Source organism: Peromyscus leucopus, chromosome 6, assembly GCF_004664715.2.
Source record: "Peromyscus leucopus breed LL Stock chromosome 6, UCI_PerLeu_2.1, whole genome shotgun sequence".
NCBI classification, from domain to species: Eukaryota; Metazoa; Chordata; class Mammalia; order Rodentia; family Cricetidae; genus Peromyscus; species Peromyscus leucopus.
In genome coordinates, this window is record NC_051068.1 from 6,054,608 (window position 1) to 6,082,045 (window position 27,438).

General features: G+C 37.5%; 1 protein-coding gene and 1 non-coding gene across 12 annotated transcripts in view; both read right to left on the reverse strand.

Moving 5' to 3' along the window:
- Nlgn1 (neuroligin 1) overlaps positions 1 to 27,438 on the reverse strand; it is an 899,837-nt gene that overhangs the window by 576,157 nt on the left and 296,242 nt on the right. The gene's annotated exons all lie outside the window — the stretch shown is intronic.
- Positions 11,799 to 11,983, reverse strand: LOC114697562. Its single transcript, XR_003735213.1, has one exon. It is a non-coding gene; the product is annotated as a U2 spliceosomal RNA (small nuclear RNA).

Sequence of the window (27,438 nt, forward strand, 5' to 3'; positions counted from 1 at the left end):
ACTTTGATTATCTCCATTCCCTCTTCCTGGCTGTCATTAATTTTAAATTTTGTTACACTTTCAGGTAATAGCAAAGCAATAACAATGTCCTTTAGTACACAGTCATACATTTTTCTTGTTTCTAAAAGATCATAGTTTATAAAGGAAGGTAAGTCTCTATGGTTCAGGAGATGTACAAAGCAGGTGCATAAAAATCCATATTATTTTCCCTCTACTGAGAACTTAAAGTTTGGAAGAAGGCAGATGGTCACAAAGTCACTCACTCACTCTGGGTCATCACAGACGGTCATTGAAGACTCAGAAAACCATCAATGCAAAAGGAAGGGAGGGAGGAGACACCTTGCTGCTTTATGCCACTCAATAGCTCAGATTCAATCTCTACCATTTATTTGTATCCCATTAAGAGTCCTGTGAGAAGCAAGTTGAAAAGAGACTGATGTCATGAATTTAAAATGAGGTCTATAACACAGTCACATGACAATAATGGCATCATGACTTCTCACTATTAACCTATGCTCTCCTTTTTCACAATAATAATGAAGATCATAAATTTCACCTATTCCCATCAATATTGGGGTATACCCAAAGGAGAATACCAAAATAAGGAGTTATGAATTTGAGAGAAGCAGAAATGGAAGGAGTCGGGGGTGGTTGGAAATGATGTAGGTACAGCACTCATGTATAAAAGTCAAAAGAAAATGCAAATAAAAATGCATTATATGAAATATTCAAAGAATAAAATATTTTTTACAAGAAGAAGAAATGTAGATAGACATACCCCATTGTCACCACTGAGAATTTAGACCTTTGTGTTATACAGTGACCTTTTTTGAATGTGGACATGATTTACTTTTGACAAGTACATGGCAAAAATGATACTAAGCCCTTGATATAGTTACATCGTATGACCTGTCTCAAATTCATTTCCTTATATTTTGTATGCTTAGCCCATTCTTTAATTTGTTGTTTCTCCCATTGAAGTAAATAATAGTACCTGGCTCATTGTAGGTATTCTTAGAAACTGAGTGAGTGAGTGAATGAATGAATGGGCTTCTGCATTAACATTGCCATTAATAATGACACTATTTTCATCCCCATTATACTGATTAAAAATGAATTACAGAAATTTCAAACAATTTGTGGCCACAGTGTCCACACAATGACCACTTCCTTGTTATTGTCTCCCAAATATAAACACAGACCCCAGGTCACTGGCAAGGTAAAGAAAGAGAAGCTCTGGAGGTTAATGTCTTTTACACACACAAGCTGTTGCAGACTTAGTGACAGAGATGTGATAGCCTCTGACCCAATGTGAAGATACTAACTTTGGGCCTTTGTCACAATCAGGTATATTATCTTGTTAATTCCTGAGAGACATGGAGGTTTCTTCATTCTGAGCACTGTTGATTTGATAGCAGGGTCCTAAGAGAGACAAAGACTCTGAAATCCTGATTACTAAATATTAAACTCAGGTCCTTTTATATACAGCACGCTTTCCTGAAGTCTGACACATCATACTAGTTGTGAATCCACACTAAAGTATGCTTGGTATTTTCTTGACCAAGCAAGATCCACTTCCAATCCATTAAAGTGATTGGACAGCCCAATAAAGTCAGAGATTCCCACACTTCATCACTTACACTATGATGTCGTGAGAATTAAAAATTATTTTATTTCATTATTTTCTTAACAGCAATAAGCATAATTTTTGCATCTAAAAGTATATGCTACCTTCCAGGCTTCTATAACCATCTCTATAAACAATTGCCTAAAATATAGAAAGCATTATTTTCTTTGCTTTAGAAAACCCACTGGGTTGCTGTCAAATGAAGTAAGATACCTCATTGGTATACTAAGAGTAGCTTCTGACACAGAGTGAGTGCTTTGTATAAATTATTAGTGTTCAGTTTGTTATAAGTTATTGCATTTACTTTTTATTGTATAGATTGTTGACCCATGTAAATTTGAAAGCAAACTGCAAAGAATTGTTATTTAGTGTTAAAATTATATTATTTATTTACTTCAAAATAAAGACTTTAAGTGTGTCTCCTTCAAGACGCAGAAAAACATTCAAGTTTATTTTGCTATCTTTTAGGATTCCAGACACTAAATACTTCCATACTTGCAGACTGGATCCATTATACAAAATATTCAAAGGATTTCCCTAACAAATAGCTTGTTCTACGTTAGTGATCTCTGTGATGGTAATTGTGTCAACTGCACAAAACCTAGATACATCTCAGGAGACAATCTCAATGAGGGATTGAGATTACTACATATTGTTGCCTGTGGTATGTCTATGGGGCATTTTCTTAATTAACATGGAGAGACCAAGCCCATCGTGGACAACATCAATCTCTAGGCAAAAGATACTTAAGGGTGTAGAAGTGGAGAATGCAAGCTGAACTCAAACAAGAAAATCAGCATGCATACATTCATTACTGTCTGCTCTTGATTGTGGGTATGATGTGTTTAGTTGTTTAAAGTTCCTACCTTCACTGCCTTACAGTGGTGCACTATAACCTGGAATTGTAAGCTGAAACACCCCATTTACCCCCTAAGTTGCTTTTCTCAGGGTATCTCATCCCAACAACAGAAATGAAACTAGCACAGTCTAGTTTGGGAGTCTTACAGCTTTTCTCAACGGGAAAGGAATGCCAGACCTGAGCACACAAAAGCAGCCTTGTAATCATGAAAGGATATGATCTATCCCCTCCTTAAGACACTCCTTGATGCCTGGCCCTTCTTGGTACCTTCCCTGACCACCAAGTTAGGCTGGGAGTTCTCTTCTTTCTCCCTCATACTTTTGATTTCTGCTTATCACAAATTCACTTAAATAAATTTTACAAATAACTATCTCCCTAGAACTGTCAAAAACTTGATAAGCACAGACATCAAGTCTGTTTCTTACAACATCCATGGATATTAACTATGTTTGCAAGACATACTCAATGATCTTGAAGGAAAATTTACATTAAATTCTCAATATTCTTGCTGCTAGTGACACTTAGGTCTAGGATGTCTAATAGTCAAATACGTTTTTTTTTTTTTTTTTTTTTTTTTTTTTGGTTTTTTTTGAGACAGGGTTTCTCTGTGTTGTTTTGGTGTCTGTCCTGGATCTCACTAGGTAGACCAGACTGGTCTCAAACTCACAGAGATCCTCCTGGCTCTGCCTCCTGAGTTCTGGGATTAAAGGCGTGCGCCATCACTGCCCAGCCCCCAAATACATTTATATGGAAATACAAGTGAAATGTTTAGTTTGGATACATTTCTCCCTTATAGAATTATCTAATAATGTGTTGATGAAGAGTTTTTAAAAATGAACCAAAATCTACTTCTCTTTTACTTAGTATTTATTTCATCTTCCCTAAGAAAGTAATCTGTAATACAATGGAAGCAGGCTCCACATGTCACGTATACAGATTTTTGATTAGTTTTGACAAGTAATCTTGAATGCTTTGTAAGTTTCTATTGATTAAACTTTGTTTCTATATCACATAGTACCAAAATCCATTTGAAGTAGAGAGAAAACTAAGTGACTTGGGTCCCCTTGATCAGAAACTTAAACATCTCAAACACATGGTTATATGTATTTTTACCATGAGGAAAATGTTTCTCATTGAAGATAAAATTTGTACCTTCAACTTCATCAGAAATAACTATCATGATACTAAGGTCATTTAAAATAGAGTTTCTTCACAGATTGAAACGAGTCTTTATTCACAGCTGTTTGGGAGGCTGAAGCAGGAAAATTGAAAATTCAAGGCCAGTGTGGGCAACTGAGTGAGACCCTGTTTCAAAGGAAAAAGTAGAAAGGACACTGGGGCACAGTTCAGTGTCTTCACCAGCCTGTGTTAGACACTGGGTTCAACTCCTGATGCCCCCATCTCCCTAATGTTGAAAACTAAAGATCTCTAGAGAAATCAGGAAAAATGTTCAAGGCAAACAGAGAACAGACTATGCACATTCACTGTTTCCTCCAGACCCCTTAGCCAACTCAGCCTCATCATTCATCCTTTCATGCATTATATCCATGGAATCAGAAAAAAAACATATAATGAGCACAAAGGACCTGTTCCCAAATTATGCCTGGCTTTCAATTGGGAAAAGTGGTGAATAGATCTGAAAGACATGAGTGATCCTATCCCCAAGACATCTCTGTGTCAGCCTCCTGCTCCTTGGCAATAAGAGAAATTACAGTATAAAAAGTGTATCTCATTCACTGCATAAGGCCCATTTAGCTGGGTACAGTAATCTATGATGTTGTCTTATTTAATGGTTTGAGTTTCCTTTTTTATCATTTTCTGTGTCAAAAATCATCCTATCTACATATCAGCATCTAATAGCATCAAATTTCAGGTGCTTTTGTAAATATTTTCAACATTTTAAAATGATTCTTTTAACACCTCAACATACTACTTATTTTAGTAACATTTTGAATTGGAGTATGCCACACACCCATGCAGTCATGCAGACAAATGATGTACATATTGGCCTAAACAAAATATTAGTTGACTTAATACAGCAGTTATTGACAGTTGGGGAACACAACATGTTCTTATATTCATTCTGCAATAAGAGTTTTATAATTTTAAAAAGAATATTTAGTAATTTATTGTACATTCACTTTCCTTCTAAGCAGTATACACAACTTGAGAGCATTGTCTGATGAACTGAGATCTATGTGAATTATGAAACGGCTCATTGGTTTTTGATATACTTTCTTTTTAATGAAATAGTAGGCAATAGAATGTAGAGTCAATTACCTGGGCTGGGGACATTATTTGTAAATATTTAATTCACATTTTAAGATATATATATATATATATATATATATATATATATATATATATATATATTAATTGTGAGTCACAGCCTAAACAACTCAAAAGCATTTGTTATGAGCTATCCAAAGTAAGCTAGAATCAGCTCTTTACATTTCATACCTCTTTTGAAATCTCAGTATTAAGTGGATTGACACTCCTATTTTTAAATGAACAATTACCAAGTCTTTATGTTTCCCATAAAGGGATTTAAGCAACTTAATTTAAAAAAATTAACTTTATCCTTTTTGTATACCTTCTCAATCATTTTAATGTCTGGCAGACGATAAACACAGTCACTTAGAACAGATTCAATCAAATTCTATTAACACTCAATTTCCCTCTCAGAATCCACCCACTCTAAGGATTGCCAACCTTCATATCCCAGTGTCTAACTTAAGTTTCTTTTATTAGATGCTTCTTTAATCATCTTCTTCAGAAAATGCAGTTCAAGCCTGGGCTTCAGAGTTCAGAGTAGATAAAAGCCATCTGCTAAGGCTAGAGTTTTGTTTTGTTTTGTTTTTTTCTTTTTTTTTTAAGTAAGTGGGTCCCAGAGCAAAAATAAATACTGAAAATGTCCAGGTGCTGGTATCAAACCTGCAGTTCCATTGATTAATATGTCAAGATAAATGGTCTGACACAGGCAATCCCCCACCCCCACCCCTATCCCCATGCATTCACTGAATTTCAGATGCTATGACATCTTCATAAAGATGCATAACAATTATTCACCTTGGAGTAGTAAAAGATAAACCATTATAGAAAAAGGGGAAATCTTAATTAAAAGGCCAATTTATCAAAGTATAATCTAATCTGTATTATACTTCACCCTGATTGCGGCTTTCTTTCCTGGACTTAAGGATACATTTGGCTCCCAGCAACACTGAAGCTCATTATAATCATCATTAAAATTACACTTTTCTCAAGTCAGCAGGAGCTGGGTGTCTTGCCCAAGCTGTGCATTCAGCCCCTGGGAAAAAGAACTATCAGGCCGTCCATCAACTGACCCCTTGGGATAAACCTGAATGGGCTCTGATGAGCTTCAAAGGGCGCAATCCAAAGGTCTTCCTGACACAGGACCCTGCTGTCTTTTGCTTCCTGTATAAAAGTAGCACTTAAGCTTCTCTAAAGGGCAGACTGGTGTTTAAATGAGTCACAGTCTTGCAGAGCATACACATATGTGAAATATATAAAACAGGTATGCTCCATGTAGAAATGCTATGTAGCAATGTAACATGCAATGTATAAAATATTTATGTGCACCGTACATATGCACTCATATGTAAGTGAAATTGCTTATGTGAACAAAGCCAGTGACTCATCTTTCCAAAAAACATAGCTTAATTCAGAAATTATAGTGTCCATAATGATTAAGTCTTTTAAACTCCCTTCTAAAAGTGAAAATGCATTGTCTCTACTAGCTCTGTTACACATTTGTGACAGAAACCAAAACATGGTAGACTTGCTCAATTTCGTTTTGGGCAACTCCTCAATTGTTGCATTTTTTTATTACTTTATAAATATTTTGGATATGCACATGTTTTTATTCCTTGGCCATGTCTAAAATATTCGAAAGGAATATTTATATGACCTGCTATTTTTACTAGACACCTTCCAACCATGAAGAGTTGAAATGTGTTAATCAAAATTTAATTAAATAAACATATTTTTACAAGTTTAAACCCTTTTCTTTGCATCATAACATAAAAGCAAAATAAGCAAAGATTTGATTTTTCTTTTTCACTTCAATTATAAACCAGAGCAGTTTGTAGACAGATTTATACAGTTCCAAAAAAAATTTTTATCTGCAAAGCCAGATTTACTTAAGTCTTTCAATTCATCTTAGCAAAGTAATGTGAGGAAGCAGAATAAGAACTTGTACACACTGTTAAATACGGAGAAAATCATGAGGAAACCGTAGTCCAGTTTGCTTCTAGTAAAAGGATTACAGAACCTTCTTCCTGATACACAAAAACAGCTTCTGGATCCCCTTTCTTTCTGAAATCACAGAAAGCAAACACTCTGAAGCACGAAAACTCTTTAGTAAGTGAGATAACTCACAAATAAAATCGTTCCTTTCTCTGTGGAACAGGAAGACAGAAGAAGCATTCTGATTTTGTTTATTATTTTGTTGGTATCAAAGTAAGACTTGACAAAAAAATTTCAAGAGGAAGCATTCCATACAACAAATATGTACATGGCATAAAAAGATCATATACGTGGGTCATCCAATGTAGGTGTTTTAATTCTTTTTGTTTGTTTGTTTGTTTTTTTGTTTTTCGAGACAGGGTTTCTCTGTGTAGCTTGCGCCTTTCCTGGGACTCGCTTTGTAGCCCAGGCTAGCCTTGAACTCACAGAGATCCGCCTGGCTCTGCCTCCTGACTGCTGGGACTAAAGGCGTACGCCACCACCGCCCGGCCGGTGTTTTAATTCTTATCAGACAAAATCAAACCATTTTCTGATTTGTAAGCAGGAAGTCACATGGGAATGACAAAAGGGAAAAAAAATCTGAGAAAACCCTGCAATGCAGATGAAAAAGGAAAGAAATTCTGACTACTGTGGACTCCAACTGCATAGGACCATCCACTTCTCTATAACCAGTCTCTCACTCCCTTTAAAAAGCTACAGTCACCACTTTACTGGATTTCAGGAAGAGGAAGCTCTACAAAGTGTTTACCACCAAAGAACCCCGTCCCCTTCACCAGCTCTCCAAAAAGGGAAAGAGAGCTCAATCTTAGCTCTCACCATGTAGCCATTCTGGGACTCTCTGGTGCTCAGGACAAAACCCTTCTGATCTAAGCTGTTCTACTATTCTCAGCTTACCTGAGAGTTTTCTCCAGCATTTCTAAACCAATACTGTTAACAATGTTAACAATATATAAAAATTTGAGGTACTCAGTTATCTGATTCTGCAGACTACTCATTTATACCCCTCTTCTTTACAAAGTACTCCATGAACATCTTATCAATCAGAAATGGAGAGTTTGCCCATTTGTAAGCATGTGTCACTTCCAAGACATTCTCAATTGAGCCAACAATAGAATATAAATAACGTGAGCATTTGTAATAGACACTGCTATAACCAATCATTGTAATCAATAATAAGTTGTAATTTGAAACTAAGGAAGTTAAGGGACTCAAAAGACATGATATCATAGACTTGAAGTTCAAATCTATTTGTATTAATCTTTGCATTCACAATTCATTCTATCCCTTCCAAAATTCAATGTTGCCTTTATCTTTTTTGCTTATGAATGCATTGTTAAGACATCTCTTGTTTTTTTTTTTTTCAGAAGGAATAAAGCATATGAAGTAGCAATCTTGAGAAATAGGTCATATATGAAATCAAGTGTCCCTTAATCATTTTATAATATCAATAGGTACATATATAATATACTTCGTTAAAAATGAAATAAATAATATAATTATGGACATATTAGTTACTGCTACCAGTTGTCTTTTATTAAGTGTGGGTGTGAGGTTGCATTCAAAACACTTTGCACCTATTAGCCTATTTAATTCCCACAAGGAGCTTGTGTTGTCATTAGCAACAACTTAAACATGAAGGATTCCTCAATGTCAAGTGAATGGTCAAAGTCAACTATATAGTAAGCCAGGAAGCCCTCCTTTCAGAGCTCAGGATTATTGATCTGTAAAGGTGGAAAATTACTTATAGTTATTTTAAAATGGTAGTTGTTAGTAGTCTAATCACAAGATCTGATAATATAAAGCTAACATTGCATGTCAACAGAGATGTGTCAGTTAGTAAAACTGCCTATTACACAAGCATTGGGACCTCAGTTGGAATCCGTGGAATCCGAGTAAAACTTTTTCATGGTAATGCACATCTGGAATCCCAGAACTCTGCATGTGGAGACAGATCTTACCTGGAGTTCACTGGCCAGTCATTATAGTCTAACCAATAAGCTCCAGGTTCAGTGAGACTCCTTGTCTCAAAAAACGTAGAGATTAATAGAGGGACACACACACACACACACACACACACACACACACACACACACACACACGGGTATGCATGCAGGTGCACACAGAGCCTCACACATGTGCACACCCAGTAGTAAAAGGCTAATGTTTGTTTCCATCCTTCTCCTTTACTTAGGTCCTCTGACTAATATTTTGCTTCCCAAAAGATAAAAAGGGAAAAATACAGCTTCTATTTCTTTTTTTAACTTCTTAGTGACTTCATCCCTAAAATATGAAAATAAAGCACTCTTCTGCTTATACATGTAATTCTGAAAAGATATATAGAAGTAGCAAGAGATAGCATTAATAATTTGTGTTTCCTAAAACCTTCACTTCTATGTGCATGTTTCTACTTGGGATACGACCCTGAAAAACAAATGCATACTGATTTTCCCCCAATACATCTTATTCTCTGTTCTTAGCCATAAAGTATCTGAATATTTGCAAAATATCCTGAATCATTAAGCCAAAGCAGTGGATGCAATGAGACCAGCAAATCCACAAACCTATCCTAAAATCAGTAACATCTCTCTGAAAATTTTCTGTTTCTGGCTTTTGTTTTTGTCTTGAAAAACTTAGAATATAAATTTTATAGATGTTTGTATACAAACCCCTAAATAATAAACAAACATATATTATAAGCTTTTAAGTTCTTAAGTCTGATACTCACAGCCAGATTCTCACCTCTTACCCTTGAGGATATTTAGTCTGGCTGGTACATGCATGAAAACAGTTCTCACTAACATGCCTTTAAGGAAAAACTACAAGACACAGCAGTGACCACGGGGCCTATGTTTTCCATGAACTGCTCATTTTACTCTGTCACGTAATTAACTGTTTCTTATTATGCTCTAAGTTTATAAAGCCTAAATTGCTTATCTCTAAATGTAGATACTAAATCCAAAATGAATCAGGTAACAAGGGATTCTATTTTTAAAATATCTTCAGTTAATAAAGAAATTTACAGCTGCAATTAAATTTCCAATCTTTTAAGATTTCATTTACTTAACCGAACTCAGAGTGCCCTAGCACTTTACCTGTGTTCTGTGGAGCACACAACGGGCCTGTAGAACAGACTTACCAAGTACTCAGGAACTAAATTTTAGGAATTCAGTGTTAGGACTCATTCTTAGTAGACAGGAATTGAAAATAATTCCAACACTTTGCACTGAAAACGTAGTGGTGAGATATATGTAAGTGCTGAAAACACAGACTGTGCTCCACAGTAAGTACATGCATGAGACATGGAGAAGTTCCCTACTGAATGTGAGTACGACTACTGCAAGCAGGAGAGTATTAAGTGAGTGCCGAACACAGTGGTAGCCAATATGCAGAGTGAGCTGTGATCCAGTGTAGTATGGAGACCAAGGTGGGTGTGAGGGCTCACATCTGCAAAACAAGCAGCAGGAAGGCTGAGGCAAGAGTTAGTGGTTCCCAAACAGAATGGGCTACAGAGGGAGACTCTGCCTCAAAAAGCTGAAGAAGCCAACATAACACACAGGGAGAATTGTATGCATTCATTTCTACATGTTATTTTTGTGCTGTGTCCATATGTGTGGAGGTGTATGCATGAGACAGCAATCATGTGGAGGTCACAGTATAACTTGCAAGAGTAGGCTTTCTCCTTCCACCATATGGTCCCAGGGATGGAATTCAAGTTGCCAGGCACAGCAGCAAAGGCCTTTACTCACTGAGCTAGTTTGCAAACCCCAGAAAATAAACTTTGAAAATACATTTTATTAATTCTTTGAAAATTTCATACATTATATTTTTAACCTATTCACCCTTCCTAGCTCCTCCCTCACCACCCTTCCTCTTCCTTCCCACTTAACTTTGAGATTGCTTCTTTTTTTTTCCTTTGTCCTCCATCAAGTCCAGTTTGTACTGTACAGTTAGTCTTGGGCCTTGGGCCTGCTTTGGTATGTGGTCATCCTATAGGTGAGGAGGGGTCACATCATTATAAAAAATGGCTCTTCCTCTCCCAGCAGTCATCACATGCTAAACTAAGTGCACTGTTGGTCTTTTCTTTCATTGTATCTGTTTGATGCTTCACAATGAATGATGCACACATATACACTCACTCATATCTATAAGTGGTCTTTCTACCAAAACCCACACCAAAAGATAAGTGCATCACCAGTTTGACAGGGCATTCAAAATATAACTAACTTTAGATAAAATTTTCAATATATTAGTACTGTATTTTTTATATATTTACCTTTGAATTCATTATATAACCTCAGTTTTTAAAATACATAAAATGCTAAATTAAGAAACGACATTCTCATTGCATTCTCATAGTTTGGTACATGCATTTCTTGATTTTCCCTATGCTTTTCTAGGGATATACATACCTACTATAAAGTCAGTTATTAGTTTTGATCATGAATATTCTCCCTCATTCTCCTTACAAAACCTAGGTCATTATGACTACATTTTTGGTCATAATTAGGTAAAATTATGTTTTCTAATGTCACTGAATTAGTTCCAGTACCTCCACAACAAAGTGCTGGACCAAGCAGGAAGGTCCTCCTGTGCTACACAAGGCTATGGTGACGTATGTGTCTAAATTATTTGGCATGATGCACAGAACACAGTGTTTTCAATTACTAAAAATCCCACAAGATGCCAAACAAGAACAGAAAAGAAGACGACACAACAGAAATTATGCTATTGGGTGGGGGCCATGAGAGGGCTGAACAGGTAAAGTACTTGCCACCAAGACTGAAGACCTAAGCCAATGCCCAGGACCCACATGGTGAAAGGAGAAAACTGACTCTAGCACTTTATACACCACTTGAACACCATGGTGTGACACACACACACACACACACACACACACACACACACACACACACACATTAGGTAAATACTCAGTTTAAAAACATATGCTGCAGAGAGTGCTATTTTTCCCTCCCAACACAGAAAACAAAACTGAAAAGATATTAGCTAAAAAGTAAGCCCCAACTGTACAAGATGCCTTGTTTCCTGAGGGGCGCATGCCTCTTTCAGGTTTTGCAGTGCCAGGTTGATTGGTAGAATAGACAGAGCAAGCTCCTATTTCATCTCCTTTAACAAGCCCTTTACTATATTGACCCTGGGAAAGGATAGATCAGATATTAACCTGGTAAGAACAGACACTGTACTTGATCCTAGCTGAGTGGCCAAGAAGCCATGAGTGCCATTTTTTAGTAAAAACAATAAACCAAATACATCAACTCCAATAAATCGTTAATGTCTCTGCAATATATTTATGTAAGAACTCTATGGTCACCTAAGAAGTTTGGCGCCCTGGGCTGTATGCTTTAGAAGACCATAGGAATCTTTCCTCCTTCTCCTATTAGAGGATAAAGAGTTTCTAGGACCAGGCAGACGTGTCCACTTGCAGTTTGCAATCCCTTCTTTGGCTGTTCTCCAGACACCCGTGTCTATTATATTCATGGAGGTATTTTGTTTAACAATACTTTTTCAGGGCTTTTTTTAAGCTTATAGATCTGTTGTTTATATATTATACTTTCTAGTTTTGTGTTTATGGGGGGTGTTTGTGTGTGAATGTGTGTGTCTCAGTGTTTGTGTGTATTTCTTGTGCTTTTTCCTGCTTGATTCTTTCCCTATTCTGGCTTGTTGTTGTTGTTGTTATTGTTATTATTATTATTATTATTATTATTATTATTATATACCTGTTTTCTAATGAGAGGGAGAAAGAAACGGCATGGAGTTGGGAGGGGGAGGAGGGGAGGAGGATTTTGGAGGAGTAGGGAGAAGGGAAGCCATAATCATAATATATTATATGAAACAAATCTCTTCAGTAAAAAAATCATTTATATATGTATATATAACACTTAAAATAACATATATTTAAGATTTGTGTGTGTGTGCATTTCAGTACATGTACTGAGGTCATAAAAATCTTGCAAGAGTCAGTTTTCTCCTTCTAATATGTGAGTCTCAGTTATCAAGTTCAGGTTATTAGACTTGGTGGCCAATGCTTTACCAGATGAGCTATCTTGTCCCCTGGTCTTTAATCTGTAATGGTCTGAGCCCAACTCCTCACTCCTCAACTGCTCACTCCTGCTCTGTTTTCAAACAGGCAGAATGTCCTAGTAGCATGAACATTCTGCAAACAGAAGTCTCTTCAGCATTCAGCTCTGTAGAAGTGGAAGGTGAAGTTGACAACACTTACCAGTGGGATTTTCTGGAGTGAGGGCACAGGCTTCTTCTCACTACTGCTCTGAGATAAAGTATTGCAGACAGTCAGTCAAGCAACAAGACCCTAAGTGGGATACCAACAGCCCCAAATTTCTAAATGCAAACCAGGCTTTAAGATAGGATATTTATCAAGGCAGTAGGCCATAACACATTTAACAGTTTGCTGGCATATTTCATGATTTTTAAATATTTGCCAATGCCCCACAAAGTGTTAGAACCAGACTACATATGATTAGTACTCTTGGCCTCAATGTGAAACTGTAATGATCAAAATATAATTTCTTATATAATTGCTATTATAAATCCACTCTGACTCTAAGGGGCTTTACCTGTCACTGTTAATTAAAGCTGTGCTTTGTCACCTGTGATGATCCATTGACTACAGCAAAAGTCGTTAATTTTTGAACCAATAACAAATTACAAAATGTAATTGCAAGGGCTGTTTTATTTCCAAGGCTAGGTAGTGAAATCACCTTAATATTCAACAAAGGTGAGGTAACTTTTGAGTGTTACCATATCCCTGTCTCACAGCCCATTGGGTTTAGTATTGGCAGCAAGCACTCTATAATTTTTCAGTTTCTTAATTAGATTTAGCCATTAATTTAACTATTCTATCATACAGGAACAGAGAGTGCAACCCTATTTGTTAGTTCATTTTTCTTTCTGCTTTTACTAAACAATTTCTGATGGCCACATATGGCCACATATTTGCTTCTGGAGATTGTTAATCATCCAGTTATCTATGATGCATGTCATTGTATACACATTGCTTTACTTCCTACTGGCATAAAAACTTAGAAATTTTAGCTGTAATCATAATTTATATTTGCACAAAATTTACAAAGTAATTAAGGCAATCTGTCTTACTATTTTTAGTGTATTTATTTTATTATATACTTTATTTATGCATATAATATATGTACAGATACCCACAGAGGACAGGTTCCACAGCTGTTGGTCTAGAGTTCTTAGGAGCTTGGTTCTATTATCTCTGTTGATTTCCCCATCTGGTTCTGGGCCATGGATCTCTGCATCTGCTCCTATCAGTTGTTGAATGAAGGCTCAAACAGGGGATTCACCAGTCTGATCACCAGGGCAGGCCAGTGTAGACCCCTCTCCACTATTGTTATTAGTCTAACCTGGGGTAGTCCTTAGGGATTCCTGAGAATTTCCCTATTATCAGGTTTATCCCTAATCCCTTAATGTCTCCCTTTATAAGACATCTCTTTCATTGCTCTTCCACTCTGTTCCTCCCCCAGCTCAACCATCTGTTCCCTCATGTTCTCATCCCCATCCCCTCTCTTCTATGCCCCCCCCTTCCCAGTTTACTCATGGAAATTCCTCTATTTCCTCTTCCCAAGGTAGATCTATGCATCCCTCTTAGGGTCCTCCTTGTTTCCTAGCATCTTTGGAGCTGTGGGTTGTAGTCTGGTTATTCTCTGCAGCAAGCACTTTTAACCACTGAGACATCTCTCCAAATCCTGACATTCTTATGCTTTCTTGCTGGTCTGTGAAGCATGCTCTTTCTTTCCTTGCATGGATAAATTAAACTGACGTCCACAGATAATGAGTATTCTCAGTCACATGACTATTATGTGGCAAAGTCTTTGACTCTAAGCCCATGACATTTCTAAAATGCTGTGTATTTCAAATCGCTTGTTTGATGGATATAATAACAATGCAAATTTGCAAACATATATGTGGTGGTATTGTGTTCCCCAAAATATTGTGCACCCTAATAAACTTATGTGGTGTCAGAGAATAGAACAGCCACTAGATACAGAGGCTAGAAAACGGTGGCACTCACGCCTTTAATCCTAGCATTCCAGAGACAGAAATCCATCTGGATCTCTGTGAGTTCAAGGCCACATTGGAAACATCTAGGCATGGTGACACATGCCTTTAATCCCAGGAAGTGAGGGCAGAAAGCAGAAAGGTATATAGGGCATGAAAACCAGGAACTAGGCTGGTTAAGCATTCAGGCTTTTGAGAAGCAGTTCAGCTGAGATTCTTTTGGATAAGGACTCAGAGGCTTCCAGTCTGAGGAAACAGGATCAGCTGAGGAACTGGTGAGGTGAGGTATCTGTGGCTTGTTCTGCTTCTCTGATCTTCCAGCATTCACCCTAATACTTGGCCACAGGTTTGTTTTTATTAAAAAGACCTGTTAAGACTCCTGCTACACATATACCATAGATGTAGTGTCTTCCCAAAATCACCAAATAGCATCATATTAGAAGATATCTATGGATAATATGTAGGTTAGACAGAGTTACTGTAAAAAAGATTCCCTTTGAAATATAGAAGCCAAGACAGGCCCCCCCAAAAGTCAATGGGTACAGAAGTTCTAAGACAGGAGATAATAGTCATCATGGGAAGAGTTATAAACAGTGAAAGTTCAGTAGGCTGAGGGGGACTGAGAACTTCTCCCAGGGTGAGTGAAGGTAAACACAAAGGTTTTTGGTTGGTGAAACCACATCACAAAGGCTAACTGATGGGGCCAGTGAGATGGCCTACCTCCAAGGCCAAAGACTTGAATTCACTAAGACCCATGTGATGGAAAGGGAGAACTAACTCCTTCAAGTGGTCTTCTCACCTCCATATGAATGCTATTATGTGCGTGTTCTGCACACACAAGCTAATAAATAAACAAATATAAATGTAATAAAGTTATCCAGGCAGTGGTAGAGCATGCCTTTAATCACAGTACTCAGGAGGCAGAGGCAAGCAGATCTCTGTGAGTTCAAGGCCAGCTACAGAGTGAGGTCCAGGAAAGGCTCCAAAGCTACACAGAGAAATCCTGTCTCAAAAAAGCAAAACAAAAAAAAAATGTAATAAAGTTAAAAGCTCAGAGAAAAGAAAAGACATAGAGGGTATGTGTCTATCCCTATCTGCCTTAAATCTGTTATTACAATTATTTCAAAAATTGCAAATGTAAACATGCATCTAGCTAAATCTAGTCTGACCTCTATTTGCAGATTGGTGTCACAGTTCGGTGATGACTAATGAATACAGTGGTCTCAATCAGACCCCCTAAGAAGTATCAGAAAGCAATAGATCTGAAGACCAGGCAGGCAAATCAGAGTAAGACAAAGCAACTAAACCCTAGCTAGGATAACAGGAAATGCTGAGTGTAGAAGTAAGAAGGTTCTCATACTTGTAGGAGGCAAGGTAAGGTAGGATTTTCTGCCCAGACATCTGGGAACCAGCAGATCTATCTGAAAGAATCTACACTAGCAAGGGAATTAACAATAATATAAAGACACATGGAAAGGAACATGTGTTATCATTGTACATGTAATGGGGTAATTTGAAAGGAGTCCAAATCTTAATTACATGAATTGTTTAAATCACAGTACATCTATTTTTCAAATGTTATAGATCTATACCTACTAACAAACCCTCCTAATCCTGTTAAGTAAACAGAGAAATGACAGAACAGTAAATGTGTATATCTGTACTTAAGAGGTTTATAAATACTTGCTTATAAAATATAAACATTCTTTAGTGTTTTGAGACATGTCTCTCTGTGTAGTCCATAATCATCTCCTGTCTCAGTGGCCCAACTGCTTACACCGCAGCCATGAACCCCCACACCTGGCTGCCATAGTCTATTTAACAATAATGTTGGCTGACAGCAAGGACTATGCTAATCATTTTGTTTGCATATTTTGAGTTTCATGATATGAAAGTTAATTATAAGTTTTCATGTAATCACAACATAATAGAAAAAGGGAAATATGGTAATATTTTATTTGTACTAAAGTGTGATTTTGTATGTTAATAAATAAAGTTGCCTGGGGGTCAGAGCTAATAGCAAGCCTTAGCAGAAGCTAGGCGGTGGTGGTGCACGCCTTTAATCCAGCTCTTGGGAGACAGAGCTAAGCGGATCTCTGTGTGTTCAAGGATATAGCCAACTGGAGACACATGCCTTTAATCTCAATACCAACCATAGAAGACCTGGAGGTCTGTACAGACAGGCCGTGACTAGGAGGTCATGTGGTTGGGTTTTCAACCAATGAGAAGGCAGAACAGAAACACTATAAAAAGACAGACACACAGGAAGTAGGTCTCTTTTGGAGAGGTAGGGCAACAGAGACAGTGAAGGGTAAGGTTTTTAGTTCTTAGCTATTGCTCTGACCTCTTGGCTTTCATCTCTGTATTGGCTTGGTGTTTCTTATTTGATAGGACGGTTGGCTACATCTACACAACATTCTTGCTTAAGTCCCACTAACTTTAGGATGTAATTCTCTCAAATACATCTAAATGTTTACATTTGATCTTCCGAAGACTACCAAGGAGGTGTTGATCAAATGGAGTCTATGAAAGTCATAGACTCATGTGTACCTTGATTACAAAAGAAATGTTTGTTTTGTGGTGGGGGAGGGGTTCCTAGGGTCTCAAACAGCATGAAACAGTTTGGAGGACCACAGGGAAAATTAAAAGCTTCATTTTTAAAATTAGAAACAGTAAGTAATGCTTTTCTTCTTTCTTTAAAGGTTTATTTAATTTTTATATGTATGAATGTCTGTCTCCATGTATGCATGTATACCATGTGTGTCTAATGCCCATGAAGGCCAAAAAAAAAGTTGTTGGATCTCCTCAAATTGATCTAGAAATGGCTCTGAAGCACCATATGGGTGTGATAAATGAACCTTGGTCCTCCGCAAGAGCAACAAGTGCTCTTAACTACTGAGCCATCTCACCAGTCCTAAGTTAGGCTTTCCTGAAGAATATAGATATTTCTCCCATGCTCGTGACAATAATCCAATTATTTATCATAAAACTTCCTATCTGCTATCTTTTCCCTATTTTTCACCTCTTGTCATAAAAATGTTTCCTCAATTAACCTTCCAATAATATTTTGATTATGTTACTTCATACATAACTATAAGCCTGCCATAGAATTTCAAAGCAGCAACCAGCCTTTTGCTTATCTGGGAAGCATTGACTCAAATGGGCTCTGCCCACTAAAACATTGTTATTTTCAAATTCTCCTCTTATCTCAAGAAAGTATTTGAGAGGAAATACTGAGAAGGAAAAAGGAAATCCAGAAAATAAATGTCTTAGCAGGCTGCATGCTTTGAAAACACTTCACAAAGCTCAATTTCTTCCCATCAGAAAAGATACAGTCTCCAGCAATGCGTTCACTACAGATCCTGTAAACTCTCAACACATTTTTCAAACTTAACTTCAAGCTTGCCACAAGATGTAGGTCACACGTTCATACAGCTCCTATTATTTCAGCTTAAAGAATGTTTCAAAAGAATCTTAACTGAAAAAAATATCAATTTGTACATGCATGTGTCTAAGGTGATCAGTGTCTCTGGGTTGGCTAGTGTCTGATATCATAGATTTGAGGGGAAACACATGAGAACTTGAAGGATAAAATTCCAAGGGAGGGCTGGGAGGACAACTACATGGTTCAAGTGCATGCTCCTCAAGCATAAAGATTAGAATTTTAATTCTCAGCACCAACAAAAAGACTGGAAGAGAAAGACTGTGACTGTAGACCTAGGGTTCCTATGGCAAGATGGCAGGAGGGGACAGAAGAGTCCCCACGATCTCATAGGTCAGTTAGCCTGGTGTATGCAACAGTGTATGCAGCCATGAACAAAAGAGGACCAACACCTGAGGTTACTGTCTGACCTCCACATGGGTGCTGTGGACAACATGTATGGGACACATCGGATAGAGGCAAGAAGAGGAGGAGGAGTAGAAAAGACGAGAGAGAGAGAGAGAGAGAGAGAGAGAGGGAGAGAGAGAGAGAGAGAGAGAGAGAGGGGGGAAGGGGGAGGGGGAGAGGGGGAGAGGGGAGAGGGGGGAGGGGAGAGGGGAGAGGGAGGGAGAGGGAGAGGGAGAGGGAGAGGGAGAGGGAGAGGGAGAGAGAATTCAAAGTGACTTCCCACCGAAGAACATTGTCTAGATTGAAAACACCCTGATTGCTGGTGCTCACAGGGCAGCAGAAGAAGCAGTAGAGTTGCCCCAACTTCAGCCCAGACACACTGCGACCTGGTGACATGAGAAGGTGGACAGAGAAAACATCACCTTCAAAGCAAATACCTCAACACGTGTGCCCTTAACCTGAAGAGACAATGCCACAGTGGTGGCTTCCAAATCCGTCAGCAGTGTTACCAAAAGTGACTTCCACAGTGTCCAACTACTCTAATGTCAAAATGACATGGTTTTCACCATCACTGAAGGAGTAACAGTACTATGATTAAATCATCCTGTGTCGTGGCACAGGAAAGTAAACAACAGGAATTATTAGTCACCAGATTACGTTGTGTTCTACCATAACAAATTTTTCTCAATATATTACCAAAATCTTCAATGTTTCAGGCAGCATCTCTGTCAAATCTCCCTAGTCAAGTCTGTGACTCATCATATAAACTATCTCTTTCACAAATGAAATGTTGATTTTTTTTTCTGTTATGAGAGTTTCTGGAAATTGTTCTTATTTACTTCAGTGAGCAACAAATAGCTTCCCACTGACAATGCGAAGCAAGCATCATCTCATTTGAACAAATCTATACAAGACCATGGCTGGCCACCAACTCTGCCTATCTCTTTTATTTTGATTTTTGTGGTGCTCAGGAATAAACCTGGGCTCCAACACTACCACTGACCTACCTCACTAGATCTGGACCATGTTTTTAAACAAGAAACTATTATGCCACATTTTATTTGGGGACAAAGTCAGATATCAGAACATTGTCATGCTCCAGACTTATATAACATGCTCATTCCCCCTAAATTATGCTTATGCTTCTTAGACAAGGCACAGCCTAGTAATTACTCTGTATTTGCAAATAAGTGAAGCTCCTGTTTCCCAGCGTGTGTAAAAATTAAAGGAGGTGATAACACAATATGTGTGTGATTTAGGGGACAGTTCAGCCCCAGTCTCTAATTGCCTTCAAGATTTGAATTGGCAAAACCATAACACATTCAACAAAAGACTCCATGCAGGTAGGCCTATAAAACCTAATTATTTCTCACAAAGCAGACCATTCCATTTAAAATAAAAGAAAGTCATGAGCAATAAAGACTATGCCATTAACAATTAGTCTTCGGCACACATGATTAGACTCAGAGAGATAAAGCAGCCTCTAAATTTAATGACGAATCCTGTATTTCTGGCAGGGTTCAATATTCTGTACTAATTATGTTCAAAGACCTTGTGCTACTTAAAGGTACTTACACTGGAAAGTATGACACAATCTCCATGGATTCATGGATAACACTTAACATTCAACTCTGAAATCAAAATACACTTGAATGTATGAATTCAGGAAGAATCTATTGTGTTTTTCACTTCTTAAGTCTGTTTTTAGGAGAATTTTAAGCTTCTGCCAATCATAATACTTACTGATATACTTATATTTCAGTAATAACAATATTTTAAAAATGAAAAAAACCTTACTAAGGCAGACTAAGGAATTAAAATCAATTCAGAAGCTCAACCAAGAAATAGAGCTGATGTTAATTTAAAAAGAGAAGGGAAATTTGTCTATTGTCTTGTCCAACATTTTTGGAAAGAATTTTTTAAATAATGATACAAAAGAGGGCAAATGAACCTATCAGAATTCTCAAAAGCAATCCTAGTTTAGATTTTTCTGAAACTGAGACTTCCTTTTTCTCTCAGAGCTTTTTCCAAATCTGATTTACCTATACATGACACAGCTCTGCAAAGGAATACCCTGGGTCATTGGTAGTGCTTAATGCACAAGGTTTTTTAAATCTCAAGTAACATAGTGACATTTTTTGCATTAATAGCCCCACAGAGGACTACTATCTTTGTTTTTAGAAAAGGAAGGCCCAGGGAGATATTTAATTCATGAATAGCCATAGTTTGTGAAAGGGAACAGCATCCTACCAGCACACAAATGATGATGCTTCAAAAGAAAACCATTTTAATTTTATTTCTGATGTGCAGAATGGAAAGACAAGTAAACATCGTCTCAAAACCACAGGGAAGCTGAGGAATCTTTTTTGCTCTTAACTGCACAATAGTTAGTGTCTCCATAGAAACTGACGGCATTGGGTGAAGTGTGACCAACAAACCAGGGTTTCTAAAATATACAGAGATGCCCCTAAAGGCAGGAAAAGTCATACACATCCTCCTTAAAATGGAAAGGTGATGACAGAACCTTTGCAAGGTAAGAACCACAGCTCAAAATCATATAATATTGTAATGAAACTAAGTCCCATTTAATCATTATTTTATTCAAGGGTCTTATAGAAACAAGAGGAACTCCTGGCATCTGGCAATAGATAACTTTGAAGAATTATGCCATTTTGAAAGTTACAAGCATTCTTATTTGTGTTTGTCCTTCCAAAAGGTTGCTCAGGGGTTGGGCCTTCCTCATGAGTTTACTGCTGATGGCCTGTCATGGTAATTAGCAGATCACATACACTCTTGATATTAAGTGTCCCTGCTCCAGCTGACACATACTCTTGATCGTAAGTGGCCCTGTCCCATAAACCTGTGTCCCTGTCCTGTCACTTGTTTTTATCCTAGTTAGCCATTACCATGTGATAAAGTCCTTCTTCAACTGTGACTTTCACACACAAGTGTTTCTTACAAAAAGTCAGAGGTGGAATGTTGGCAGTTATGAATAGTCTAAGAGCATTTCATAGCTCCAAACTTGGCCTAATTTTATTCATAACTAGCTGTACCCTCTTTAGCAAGTCTATTACTCCTTGTTCTCATTACTTAAAGGGAATATAGAATTTTGCACTAAAATACTCTCCAACTCTGTCAGAAGAAATTAAGAAGTGGCTCAAGGCAGTGTCTAATTTAAACCAAAGTATTACTAATGAGAAAATTTGGTTTAAGTATTGCCTCTTTATTTCCAGTTAACAAATTGCCACAATTTAGTGGATTGGAACATCAGTGATGTATTATCATGTGGTTCTGAGAATCTGAAATCTAAACTTCATCTTATAGGAATAAACAGAATGGTCAAGATTGCATTACTTCAGAAATCACCAGAGGGATCAAGTCCTGGATGTAAATAGCTTCTAAAGACTACATAATCTTGCTTTAGCTATCAACTAAGGTTTATAAGTCCTGATCCTAGCTAGCTTCTTGCAGTTATGCACATTTCTTTGCTTCTAGCCCCATTTCTCTAGCTACTCACAACTCCAGTGAGGCTACCTAGTAAAGAGGACCCTAAGAAAGACACAGGGATCACCCAATAACAGAGAAATGGATGAGATCTACATGAACAAACTGGACATGAAGGTGGGTAATGAAGGGCAAATGTCAGGTGAAGGAGAGCTTAGGGGAGCAGGAGATCTCAGCTAGATCAAGAACAGAGAGGGAGAACAAGGAAAGAAATACCATGATAAATGAAGACCCCATGGGAGTAGGAAGAGGCAAAGTGCTAGAGAGGTCCCCAGAAATCCACAAAGATATTTCCACAATAGGCTACTGGCAACAGTTGAGAGAAAGCCCAAACTGACCTACTCTGGTGATAAAATAGCCGAACACCCTAACTGTTGTGATAGAACTCTCATCCAATGACTGATGGAAGCAGATGCAGAAATCCATGGCCAGGCCCCAGATGGAGCTCCAGGAGTCCAATCAATGAGATAGAGGAGGGATTATATGAGCAAGAGATATTCAGACCGTGACTGGAAAAAGCACAGGGACAAATAGCCAAACAAGTGGAAACACATGAACTATGAACCAAGAGCTGAGGAGCCCCCAACTGCATCAGGCCCTCTAGATAAGTGAGACAATCAATTAGTTTGAACTGTTTGGGAGGCCCCCAGGCAGTAGAACTGGGACCTGTCCTTAGTGCATTAGCTGGCTTTTTGGAACCTAGGGCCTATGCTGGGACACTTTGCTCAGCCTATGTGAAGGGAGGAAGGGACTGGACCTGCCTCAGTTGAATCTACCAGGCTGAGCTGAATCCCCAGGGGAGTTCTTGCCTTGGAGGAGGTGGGGATGGGGGGTCGTTTGGGGGGAGGGTGGGAGTGGATGGGAGGAGGGAGGACAGGGGAATCTGTGGCTGATATGTAAAATTAAATTAATTACAAAATAAAAAATAAAAACAAAATAAAAAATAAAGTGAGACACATAATCACATCTGCAATGTTCGTTTAAATAGATAGTATTAGGGTCCAGACATCTTTGATAAAAGAATTATCTTGTACATATACTTCACAAACCTTTGAATGGATTTCTCTTGCCCTGTTGTGAACTCTGAACCTTGAGATGTCTGGTAGCATGCTATACAAGCACCCTAAGCCACTATATACTTATACTAGACTTAGAAGCCCTAGACTTCCATATACTTATAAGAAAATGTCTATGTGAAACACAACAGGATAGATAATTAATGTATGCTAGTAAAGGATCTCTAACCACTCCCAAATACAATATCAGCATCTAGCATCCTTCTCTCTATACTGTAAATAATTAGTTTGGCCTTCCACATGTCAGTTTCACCTTTTATAGAGAGTTCTTTTATATGCAAGGAATGAATATGACAGAAATCAGACTGTTCGATATAAAAATGCAGATACAGGTTTATTCTTAAAGAGGATTCATCTAAAACTGTGCTTAATTATGAATAGACGTCATGCCAAATCTGAAAAATGACAGAATTTCTGCATTCAATGCAAGAAACTCATTATGGGATCATAATGAACCAATGCTCTGATCCTTCATAGCATCTTAATGATGGTGAATTTGCTCATTTCTTCCTGGAGTCTATAAAGTACATTATGATAACAGGGGGTTCTCCAAGTATCTTTTCTCACCTTGCAAAAGTTGGTGGCCCAAGTTCACATAAATAACAATGTAGTTTTCTGTAAGATGTAGATGTAATTAAAATGAACTCATCTGGCTTTTTTGATTGCTTTCAAAATTATATTTTCTAAGAAATTGGATGTTATAAAAAGTAAGAAAAGATATCAATTCTATAGTTATAATTAACATGAGCATATTTATAAGAATTTCAGAAGGTATACAATTAACATTAATATGCTAGCATATTTTCCAGGAATACATGGTTTGTGTACTTGGGGAATCTGATTCATTTTCTGGTTTACCCAGTTGCCTGTATTCACTCAGTGATTTCCCCAAAGGTGAATAGCTAACTTCATGGGTCCTGTCCTTCTGTTGGCACCAGGGTGACTCTGCTCTACTCTGTAGGTGATGGGCTCTGCTTCACCACAAACTCCAACTTGACAAATCATCCTCCGAGGCACTAGGCACAATCGTGTTCTGTCAGTTGCAAAATTGTCTTTTGTGCTTGTTTTCTTATCTTCTTCCAATCTCATAATAGTGGACACTTCTCCCCCATGTCCTCACTACATCACTGGTAAAGTGCAATTCACAGTACTTCTATTAGTCAGTCATCAAAAAAGTATCAGTAGTTATTTCAATGCCTTTGTGCTCACTTATGTCTCTGAACTGCAGAACATAAGGTATTCTGTAATGTCAAGAAAACACTTCTCCACAGTGGACACCCCAGAAGTTAAAGCCACAGAGACAGCACAGGATACAGTACAATAGCAGGTATATGGAGGGGGAGTTCAGGAAGAAGGAAAAGACTCAGTGGGGGAAAAAAAACATACCACATAGATATTTAGCTTTCAGCACTCTATATAAATGCCAGGTGTGTGTAACATCCTGCCTACAATGCTAACACCCAGGTGGGATAGTCAGAGGATCCCAAAAGTTGTCTGGCTACACATACTCATCAAAGTGCTCATCTTTGCATTCAAATGAGAGAGACCTTCATCAATATATAGGTGCAGATAAATCCAGGAAGACACCTAGTGTCAAATACACACACACACACACACACACACACACACCTGGGGAGATTCAAGTCAGACATTTCATAAACTTCCATTCTGCTGCTAATTTCACTGATAGAGGAAACTCAGTGTGATGATTAATACTATCAATTTGACAAAATTTAGATTCACAATGGAAACAAACATCTAGAAATATCCAGAAAGATTTAGATTTGGCTAACTGAGGTAGACAAGACAGACTTATCCTAAGTATGGACAGCACCATCCCATGGCCTGTGGTCCCAGAATGAATGAAATGAAGCAAGCTAACCGAGAACCAGTGTTAATTACTGTCTGCTTCCTGACTGGATGCAGCATGACCGCCTCAAGCTCCAGTCACCATGACTCCCTAACACGATGGACTGTACTTGAAACTGTGAACCAAGATAAGTCATAGATTCCTTAAGTGGCTTTCAACTGTCATTTGCCATAGAAACAAGAAAAACAACAAACACACAAGAGCAGCATGTTCATATAATCCCTGAGAACATAGCAGAGTATTTTGATGCTGCCCTGAAAAGAAATCAGACCATCTGGCTGCCCTCATGACACATTTGGATGAGAATATCAGGGTGGAAATTAAGGTCAGAACAAACCAAGAGAGAAGATTTGACAAGAGTAGACTAATATATTTAATGTCAAACAGATTTTAGATTTGGCCTAAAATTTATAGATGTCCTCCTTAAACTATGTCAGTGACATTTAGTTTAGATTCCTTTATCCTATGTTCATGCTTGGTAAATGATCATGAAATTTGGGCTTGGAAATGAAAAACCCATAAGGAGGATGGAATAGAGAACAAAACTAAAGGGGCAACATTCTCTCTTAAAATTCATATTAGAAAATTACTGAAAATGTGGTTCATATTTAGAAAACTAAAACCCAATTTTTTAAAAATTACAAGATATAATAATTGTGTTATTGAAACTTTAATATATGAACAGTTCCATAACGATGCATACAACATCAATTTTTAAAATAAATTACACATTTGTTCATTTGAGAAAATTGTACATATAGATTAATTATTTTTAAGTGTGTGTATATGTATGTATTTGAATGTGCATGTGTGTGTGTGCATACAAACATGGGTGCAGGAACCTTCAGAAGCCATAATCTCCTGGAGTTGGAATTACAGGCAATTGTGAACAGCTGGATGTGGGTGCTGGGAACAGAACCCCTGCCCTTTGAACAAACTCTAAAGCCTCAGATGGTATTTTTAAGTGAGGTATAATGTTTTCAATGATCCATGTCCTATTTTGAAGCACATTTTAATACCCAGACTATTATCATTTGTATAACAATTATAAGTATATATTTATGTACATAAAATGGAATACTATTCAGCTCTAAAGAAAATAATGTTTAAAATATGCAGGATTTCTGTGTTTGCTCCCTGTTATATACTCAAAATTGAAGACTCGAATTTAGGACCTGAAGATGTTGGAGGTAAGTGATTATGGCTGAAAACACCCACATGCAGGACACAGGATTAGAATGATTTAAGCTAAATCTAACCTAAAAGCCTCCTTTCTATTATCTAGCTTTCATAATTCCACAGGACTATGCAAACTCAAAGAATGGAAGCAGTCAAGTCCTATGCAGCAGTGATCCTATGAATCACAACACTGATCAGCATGGCAACACAGTCCTAAAGGAGCAATAGACTTTATATCCACAAGTAAATGTAGTGATCATACTTCATCAAACAGAAAACTGCAACTTTACACAATGCAGAAATCAATGAATCATGAACAGCCAACCTCTAACAGATACATCTTCAACACAACCTTTGCACCTAAAACTCAAGGAACATCATAGAAGAGGGACTAGGGAGACTGTAAGTGCCATAGGACCAGGACTTCTTCTGTGAGACTGTGTCTCCTGTAAATGGCTGCCTAAAGAAGATCTGAACAATGACAATATCAATAAACATGCTAATGGAAAAGGGGGAAATCTCATGATGTCTCACACATAGACAAAGAACTGTAAGCATCTAATTACTGCTGAGCCAGGAAGACTTGGCTTTCCCATGGTAGAGTCCTCTAATTGTTTGTCAAATACAAAGATATCAGTCCTGAAATCATGTAAATACAAACAGAAAATGGAATCAACAAGTTGTACATCTATATTTGTATATATAGACACACACACATACATATAAAATTTATGTATGTGTACATATATAATTAAAGTAAAGGAAGCTATCAATCTGAGATGGGGAAGGTAGGATGGGGTAGTTGAAAAGAAGACAGGACACAGAAGGTGGAATGATTTAATGGTATTTTAATTAAAAATATAGTAAATAAAAATTGTGGGGGGCTGGAGGACAGATATACAGTCAAAATACCTATACACATAAAATAAAAATAAATATTTTAAAAATTCCCTGGACTTAAAATGTTTAATATTAATGAGGTCACACAATATATGAAAGAAAAAAGATACATGTTTTCTCATATGCAGAATGTCACCAATAATTTGTGTATACATGTAATTAAGTGTACATGTAGGCAACGTCCAACATGAAGAAAGGAAAAAAAGAAAGACTGAATATAAGGGGATGAGGAGGATTGAATGCAGTTAGTGGACATGAGTTATGAAAGAG